We start from the raw sequence: 8,597 nt of genomic DNA on the forward strand, positions 1-8,597 counted from the left end.
ATCTTATTCTCCTGTTCCCTGTGTTTAAAATTAGACATTGAGATCAACAGGATGGGTCATGCCATGTTGGTAGCATGAAATCAGCCATGGTATTTTTTGGGGTGTGTGTGTGTGTGTGTTCTGTACTGGGGATTGAATCTAGAGGCATTTTATCACTGAGTTACAACCCTGGACCTCTTTCTTTTTTATTTTGAGACAGGATCACTATGTTGCTTAAGGTCTTTCTAAGTTGCTGAGGCTGGCCTCCAACTTGCAATTCTTCTGCCTCAGCCTCACAGATCACTGGGATTACAGGCATGCACTACTAAGTCCAGTTCATGATAGGAATATTTACACCACAGAAATTGGCAAGCAAAACAAAGCAGGTTTCCTCCACCCCACCCTTTTGAGAACCAGGTGTTAAACATTTACTATTACAATCTAGGTATGAAAACTCTGAGCAGGTGACCTCAGTTTTGCTTGCTTAACCTATAGACAACCTCTCTCTTCAAAGCATTATAACTTTCCATGTTCCACCATGATACACACTCAAATTCATCCTAGCCTGTTTCTTATTAATCAATGAACCAGCATATATATTCCTGAATGCTTGCTGTGTGCCCAGTCCCTGCCTGACCACATGTGATAGTCCATTTGATTTTTACAATATCACTGTGAGACAGTTACTGTAATTTCCATCTTACAATTGAGGGAATTGAGACTTTAAATGAGTTTTTAACTACAGACTAATGCCCATCTTTGGTTGACTTCCCCAGAAGTAGAAACTGATATAAAGACACAAGTGCAAAGCTGGTAGGGAAGTGAGCCAGGAAAGGGAAGAGAGCCAGTGAAGGGAGCAAGGTACTACTAAGAGCAACGGGAATTCAGTCCTTCTAGGGAACTTTAGAGATTGGACAGAGCATGTCCTAAAGTAATCCCAGGAGGTGAGGGAGCTGGAATGTTTATACCTTCTCCCATCAGTCATTTGTTGAGGCCGGGAACCAAAGCAGGACGTTGACAGTACGTATTATATAACCCCAGATCTTGCAACTAGAAAATGTTAGAATGCAAGTCAGACTCCAAATTCAATATTCTTTTCATTGCACTTATAGCAGTGAACAATTACCCAACAAAACCAACTACATGTAAAACACCATGCTGATAAAATGAACCTACTTTACCAAATTATTTTGGGTAGCTATATCCAAAGACAGCACAAGACATCTTTTTTTTTTTTTTTTTTTTAAATCAACTTTCATCAACAGAAGGAGAGGTGGGGAAAGGCCCTTCTAAGTCACTTTCCTTTCTCACTGGAATTAGCCCAATGCCCTTCCAGGCCTTCTCCTTCTGTGAGAGATTCCCCTCTGATTCAGCCACCGATGCCTTAGGCAGGAGTTCCAGAGTCGCAAACTATCATCCCCAAAGGCTGCATCAGTCTGTGATTACAGGCTCTGGAGTCTGCCATCCCAGGGAAGACGGAAAATGACCCACTGGCGGCTCAGCCAGTTGAGTCTAAGGATGTCCTTGTTTACTGTGCCTCCAGCCCCATCCACTAACCTCCACCATCCAAGGCCACATCCTCCGTGGGAACCCACAAGCAGGCCAAAGAAATGAAACCAACAATCACAGGTCTGTGGGAGCTTACCCATCTTAAGGACTTTTAAAAATTCTTCTGGAAGGCAGGGGGGTGTTTATACAGGACAGTGTCACATTGGCGTAAATAACTGGACCATATTGTAAAGAGTGATAGGAGGGTTGGGAGGTGGGGGAGAAACTGCTACTCTAGCTGTATAAACTCAGCTGGGGCAGCTCTCTGCAGCTATGACTTGAAGACAGAGACTGGACATCTTGTTCCATTCCAAGCACACTGCTGAGATCTGCCCAGTTTTTCACTGGGGGAGAGAAGGAGATTGGGTCAAGCCCTGGAATAGTCCTTTGTATCCCCCAGCCCATCTCCCAGCCTCCCTTGAGGGACTCTCTGGCAACCTGGCCCTGCCTCTGCACCCCCATCTCCAGGCAGTGAAGACATTTCCTGCCAAGTATCCCAACAAAGCCTGAGAGCAATAATCAGGCTCAGGTTCTTTTGTACTTTGATGACAGGTCCCTTTCTGGCAAGCCTTGCGGTCCAGCCCTTTGAGGCAGCAGAGGTGCCAGGACGCTCAGCTCTGGGCACCTCTCCAGCCAACTTTCTCAGCCATTCCTAAGCAGCTCACACACAGAATTGCAGACAAGAAGCCTGGCCCTGTGACACCAGGAAATAGATCAAGAAATAAAAGCTAAACCAGTAGGACACTGACATGGACCAGATGGCCCAGGTAAGAGAGTGAAGAAGAGAGGTAAGAGACTGAAAATAATCATCCACCATACACTACACTGGCTGCAATGTTATACAAACTGGGAAAAAGACCTGAACCTCCTAAGAGAAGCCACCTAGAGATGTAGAGAGGTGCACGGTACAGCACCAGGAGCCGAGGAAGCCCACCCTCAGGAAGGCAAGGATGATGCTGGCTGGAGAGACAGACTCAAAGGTACAGCACATGCTCTAGCTCATCTGGCCAGCTGCACAGGGCACACCCCTCCCTTCCTTGGAGTGAAACCTCGGTTGGGAGCTTCAGATCCCCTGGCCTCCTCCAGCTGGGCTCCTCGAAGTTGCCCCTCATCACTCTAATGTGAGTTCAACAGCTTAAAGAGAGAGTAGTGAAGTGCTTGGGATAGGTCTAGGCTATACCCCAAGTTTTATCCTGTGTGCCCCCAATACACTACCTTTGTTGTTCTATTTATTAAAAAAGGAGTAGATCTTGCCTTCCAGGCTCCCCAGCACAGGGGATCCCAAACCATACCAGTCCACACCCCTAGGTGCCCAGGCAGGCTACATGTCTGCCTCCATCTTCTCCCAGGGAGAAAACTACCCCTCTGTCCAACACAACCCCACCTCTTCAAGTTCAGACAGCATTCCACGCCCTCTTCAACCTCCCTGTGAAGAGGCCTGCCCTGTCCAAAGGAGAAAACAGAGCCCACACTCATAGCCCTAAGACCAGGGGTTCTCTGATCCCAAACAGGCACCACTCAAAAAGACCTCAGTTCCCCAAACACAAGTTTAAAACAGACAACACAACTGTTCTTAAACCCAGTACATCTTTGCCATGAGAGGTTTCTTTAACACTCAGACAACCTGCAGATAAAGTTCCCAGTAAGTAAATGTGGATTGAAAAGTAAGATAGGTCAGCCTCAGATTCCCCATTCACAGTTTCTTGAAAGAAGAACTTCGGACTCCCAGCTGTTTAAAAACAATTGTGGTTTCTAATTCTTTCCTCCAATTGTGTCAGGACTAACTGGCAGGAACAAAGTCTGCTCCAGGGCAAATCACTATTTGTGGGCCCATTCCTTCATACATTCATTCATGGCAAAGCAGGTACTTACTATAACCCTGGCCCGCTGTAGACAAGGACTCTGATCTCCAGAGGAATGCGTTCTAGGCACCTCGATTCCAAACACCTGGGAATAAAGTGCATGCAGCCGTGAGAAACCTGGAGCTCAGCTTCTTAGTTACGGAGGTGCAGAGGTGCTAATGGATAGTCCAGAGGCCACACACCATCCAGAAACACAGAACTCTTGGTCTCCCTTTCAGGCCACCTTCACTCTCCACTGTCCCCAGGACTCTCCGGCTTAGAGCTGAGCGCACTATGAAATGAAAAGGTTGCCTGGGCCGCCCAAAGCACCTGCCTCGCGTGGGGAGAGAAAGGACTCAGAACTGGGTCCCCAGCGACCTCAGGCACCAGCTACGGAGGCGGGCCCGGAGACCGCAAAGAGGAAGTACACCGACGACCACGGGCCTCTGAGCACCCTGCCGCAGTTCTGAAGGCAGAGAGAGCCGTGCGCGCCACGTCCCTGCGCTGGGGATTGGTGCTCGCCTTTGGGGAACTTGTCCAGAGTACAGGAAGGAAGGGGGAGGATTGGGGTTGGACACTCCCCAGGGCTGTTGGGCCTGCCAGCTCTGCACCTGCTACCCCGCTCAACTTCACCAGGGAGTCCCAGAGTCCCAGCGTCTGGGGTGAGGGCACCTTCCTGCCACCACCCTTGGCACGGAGAGAAGGATGGACTCCCTTCCTTTAGAAGGGGGTTTAGAAAGGAGCTGGAATTCAGAGGCACAACTTTCTTCTGCCGGAAGGCAGGTGGGCTGGGGCTCCGCGCCTACCAGGCCCTCAGGACAGTTCGCACGCCTGGGATCCCCCTGTGGCTGGGGGAGAAGGAAGGAGATCAGGAGCAGAAGACTGAGGGGCTGACCCGGACGGGACAGGGGCCACGGAGGAAAAACTTGGGGCCAGGTGGGGCGATACAGGAAGGGGACCGCCCGGCGCCCCAACACCTTGAGTCCAGCATCGGGCGCCAGTTTCTCGCTCCCAGCGCCCTGTGCCTGGTGCCTTGCCTGCGTCCCGGGGCAGCTGCATCCCGCGCGCGCCGCTGGGACCGTGGAGTTGGAAAGTGGGGGCGCCGCTGCCGGGGGCGGGGATGCTCCAGCCGCGCCTCGGCCAGCGATCGGCGGCCCAGCTCAATCCGGCCAGGCTGCGCAGAAGGTGGCAGCGCTACTGGGGGTCGGCCGCCCCGCCCTCCTGGCTCCCCTCCGCCTCCTCGCCCTCCTTCCCGCCCCTCTGCCTTTAGCAGCCCTACCGGGTCTGACCGTTCTCTCTCCTCCTCTTTCTCTCGCTCTCCATCACTCCCCCACCCCTCTTCGTTCGCCTTTCTTCCTTCCCTCCTCTCCCGCCCTCCCTCCTTTCCCTCCCCTCCCTTCCAGGGGGCGGAGCTTCTCCCCTCCCTCTTAGACAATGCTGTGACTGCTCGTCCCCTTCCCCGCCCGCCAAGTCGGGGCTCGGCTGCCAGGGTTTCTTCCGGGCTGGGGGAGGTGAGAAGGGGGTGGTAAGTGTGCGGGGGTGGGGAAGATGAGCTAGCTGCTCTCACCCCATCATCGCTGCCCTCTCCAAGTGGGATGGAGACTTGGCTCCTGCTCCTCCGCACGCCTGGCGCTGTGACAGCCACTCCCAGGGAGCAGTCACGCTGCTCTACCGAGCCCACCTAGAGCGACGGGATTCCCCATGCAGAAGATGTGCAGTTTTAGTTCGTTTGGTTTTTATCAACAGCATCCCGGCTTATTCCCAAAAGGGTTGGAGCTGGGCAGAGACTAAACAGGCCCTTTCGACTTGGCGGGCTGGCAGACGTGACAGCAATGTGAAGGAGGACAAGTTTCTTTGTCCATCTTTCACCTCCCCCTCATCTCCATCCCTGGACCTCCACGACTTCCAGTGCCTGGGAGGTCCTCAAACACTCCAGTTGCGCACTCTCTCCCTTTCAGATTTCTCCCCCCACATACATACCTCCACCCTGCAGAGTGGTCCCCGCCGAAGGGGAAGGGAGCATAACGATTAATGGTGGCCAGTCCCCAATTTACAGCCCGATCAGCTCATCCTGCTTGGAAGCCAAACATTCTTTATTGAATTCATTGTTTGGATCTTGGAATGTGTCTCCCTTAGAAACAATGTTATAAATGGTGATCTGCTTCCCAGGCCAGCCACAAAAGTCTGTTGAACCCAAAATGCAGTTGTAGGGTGGTGCTGAGAACTGTCAGCTACCCTGAACAAGGAGGCCACTGATCGGCTTTTTCTATTGAAAATAAATAAATCTGCTTCTTTCTCCTTGAGCCAAAAATCAAACTTTTCCCATTAATTTTCCCTCTTTGAAGCCATGGTTCTGTTAAGCTTCTTTCCTTTGCAGGTAACAAAAGGACCCTCAGAGAATGTATTCTGAGGACATGGGAGTTTCTCGGGTCAGAAACTGTAGGGAAAGCTCAGTAAGAAGAAATCCAGAGCTGGAGGGCTTCCAGTAACCCAGGATAAACCTTCTCCAAGGGGTTCTTTCTTCTCTTCTAGTCTGATCTTTCTGGCTCTGCAGACACATGACCAAACGTGGCCATGACTTCTATCACTGGGGCTTGCTTGGTGCTGGGCTACTCAAGAACAGCTACATGCTGCTAGAATCCCTTAGTCTCTACTCTGATCACCTAGGAAAGTAGCTCACAGACTTACCTTGAATCAGGTGACTGTCCTATGACCAATCCCCTGGGCCAAGGGTATCCCTGGTCCCATGTCCCATCAGGAACACTGCCCTAGAATCTGTTTAAAACCAAACACATTTCTCTCTAATTATATTCTCCATCATGGTATATACATTGATTGATTGATTGATTGATTGATTGATTCAAGTCACTATTCATCAATTTCCCCATAGAAGCCACAGGAGAGAAAGGAAAATCCCCTCATCCTTCAAGGAAAGATGGAGACAATACATCTGGGGTGGAAATATTTTGAAAATATTGAAACGATGAATTAAAGTCCACTGTTGAGGGCTGGGGATATAGCTCAGTAGTAAAACACCTAGCATGTATGATGCTCTGGGTTCCAATCCCAGTACTAGGGGGAAAAAATTCCACCCCTAAACCGTATTTTCTTATAGGTTTCCACCCTCAAGAGCTGAACAGGAAGGCTCGTGCCATAGGGAAGCAGCGGATGAGCATTCTAGAAAGAGTTCCCCAATAAAAATAAAGACAAGTGCTAGGGATGTAGCTCAGTGATAGAGCATACCTCCCATGCGTGAAGTCCTGGGTTGGATCCCCAAAACTGCAAAATACACAACAATGAAAGGCACACTGGAGTCACAGATGTGATTTTAAACTTTCTTTTTTTGTACCAGGGATTGAGTCAAGAGCACTTAACCGCTGAGCCACATCCCCAGCCCTTTTTTGTATTTTATTTAGAGACAGGGTCTTGCTGAGTTGCTTAGGGCCTCACTAAATTGCTGAGGCTGGCTTTGGACGGGATCCTCCTGTGTCAGCCTCCTGGGCTGCTGGGATTACAGGGGTGTGTCACTGCTCCCAGCTTGATTTTAAACTTTCTAGTAATCACATTAAAAGTGGTAAAAAGAAACAGGTGAAATTAATTTTAATAATATTTTTATTTAACCCAGTATAGCCAAAGTATTATCATTTCAACATGTGATCTATGTAAAGGAATTATTCATGTGATATTTTCCATTCTATTTTCATACTAAAGCTGAAATTAAGTGTATATTTATACTTCTACACATCTCAATTCAGATTTAAATTTTCATCAAAAAAAATTCAGTTTGTAGTTATATAAAATAGTTGAGGGGCTAGGGAGGTAGCTCAGCTGGTAGAGTGCTTGCCTTGCAGGCACAAGGCCCTGAGTTTGATTCCCAGTACCGCAAAAAAAAAAAAAAAAACAAACAAAAAAAAAAAAAACTAGTTGAAAAGGTAGATTCACTTAACCAAGTTGTTCCAAACATACTTAAATGTTTCCCAGCAATTGAATTGTGTATCAGTGTATACATTTTAGTGTTAGATGTGAGTAAATAAGTTTAGAAGTCAGTTCTTCAGGGGCACCAGCCACATTCCGAGTACTCAATAACCACATGTGACAAGCTGCTTCCACAGGAATAGCACAGGGCCAGAGAGCAAGATTTGTAGATACTGACAGATCTACAAAAGAAGATCCAGTGAGTCACAGAGAAATAAATAAGTCTAAGCAAATCTACTCCTGGGCCCCAGTCATACCTGGACATGCCAAGCACAAAGCAGGGTGGGCTGGCTGGAGATTTGTTTGCTTGAGAGGTGAAAAAAAGAAAAAAGCCCCTCCTGGGAGGTCACCTCACTCTAAGGAAGGTAGAAAACAAGTTTGGCCCAGTGAGAGCTTTAGTTGAGGAAAAGACAATTGAGGTGGTCACTCAACTCTGCCCCCAAACTGAACCCATAGAAAAGGACTCCTGGGAAGACAGAAAGGGCTCTGAGTTACAACACAAAGGACCGTTTTGTGCTCCTCAGGGATATGGAGAGGCCCGAGCAATCATGCTTTGGGGACCCTCTTGTGAGTAAAACTTAAGGGATCATCCTGCCACCATTCAGCTTCTCTGTTTTCAAGGGCTTGGTAGATCAACAACATCACTCAGAAAAAGGTAAACTGATTGCCAAAATGGTCATTATTACTTCCCTCCCAGCCGGCATGCTCTTTGCAATGAGAGTTTGCAGTTCCTCTTGTAAAGAGGTGGAGTCTACTTCTCCACCTGGAATCTGAGTTGACACTGTGACTTGCTAGTGGAATGTGGCAGATACTGTGTTGTGCCTTTTCAGAGCCTGGGCCTCAAGCAAGAAGCCCTGTATTCTTCTACTCTCTCTATTGGAACTTTGTCTCTACCATGTACTCAAAGCTTGGGCTAGACCACTAAAATACAGGAGCCCCTTAGAAGATAGGAGACCACACAGTTGTCCCAGCCAAAACCCCAGATGTGGGAGAGTCCAACCAAAATCAGTAATTCCCTGTCCAGCTGCCTGGGTTCGAATGTGTCCTCCCAAAGTTCATTCTTTGGAAGTTTAATTCCTGCACGTGTCAGTACTGCTGGGAGGTGGTTAGGTCATGGGAGCTGAGCCCTCATGAATGGATGAGTTCTTGCTCTCAAAGGACCTAATTAGTTACCTTGAGAGTGGGTTGTTATAAAAAAAAAAAAAAAAAGTTTAGCCTTTGTGTTCTGTATCTTTGTCTCTTGAATGCACCTGC

General features: G+C 48.7%; 1 protein-coding gene across 5 annotated transcripts in view; it reads right to left on the reverse strand.

The window, feature by feature from the left end:
- Rassf2 (Ras association domain family member 2) overlaps positions 1-5,407 on the reverse strand; it is a 45,634-nt gene extending 40,227 nt beyond the window's left edge. The window contains exons 1-2 of one of the 5 annotated variants that reach the window (XM_047540863.1): positions 5,349-5,407; positions 3,400-3,474 (exon numbers count right to left, since the gene is read on the reverse strand). The gene's annotated coding sequence lies outside the window, so the exon portion shown is untranslated. Of the gene's footprint in view, positions 1-3,399; positions 3,475-3,571; positions 3,693-4,345; positions 4,585-4,647; positions 4,669-5,348 lie in introns of those variants that run through there. The other 4 variants (XM_047540859.1, XM_047540860.1, XM_047540861.1 and 1 more) reach the window with 4 other exon arrangements.
- Between the last annotated feature and the right edge of the window lie 3,190 nt (positions 5,408-8,597).

This window comes from Sciurus carolinensis, chromosome 2 (assembly GCF_902686445.1).
Source record: "Sciurus carolinensis chromosome 2, mSciCar1.2, whole genome shotgun sequence".
NCBI lineage: Eukaryota > Metazoa > Chordata > Mammalia > Rodentia > Sciuridae > Sciurus > Sciurus carolinensis.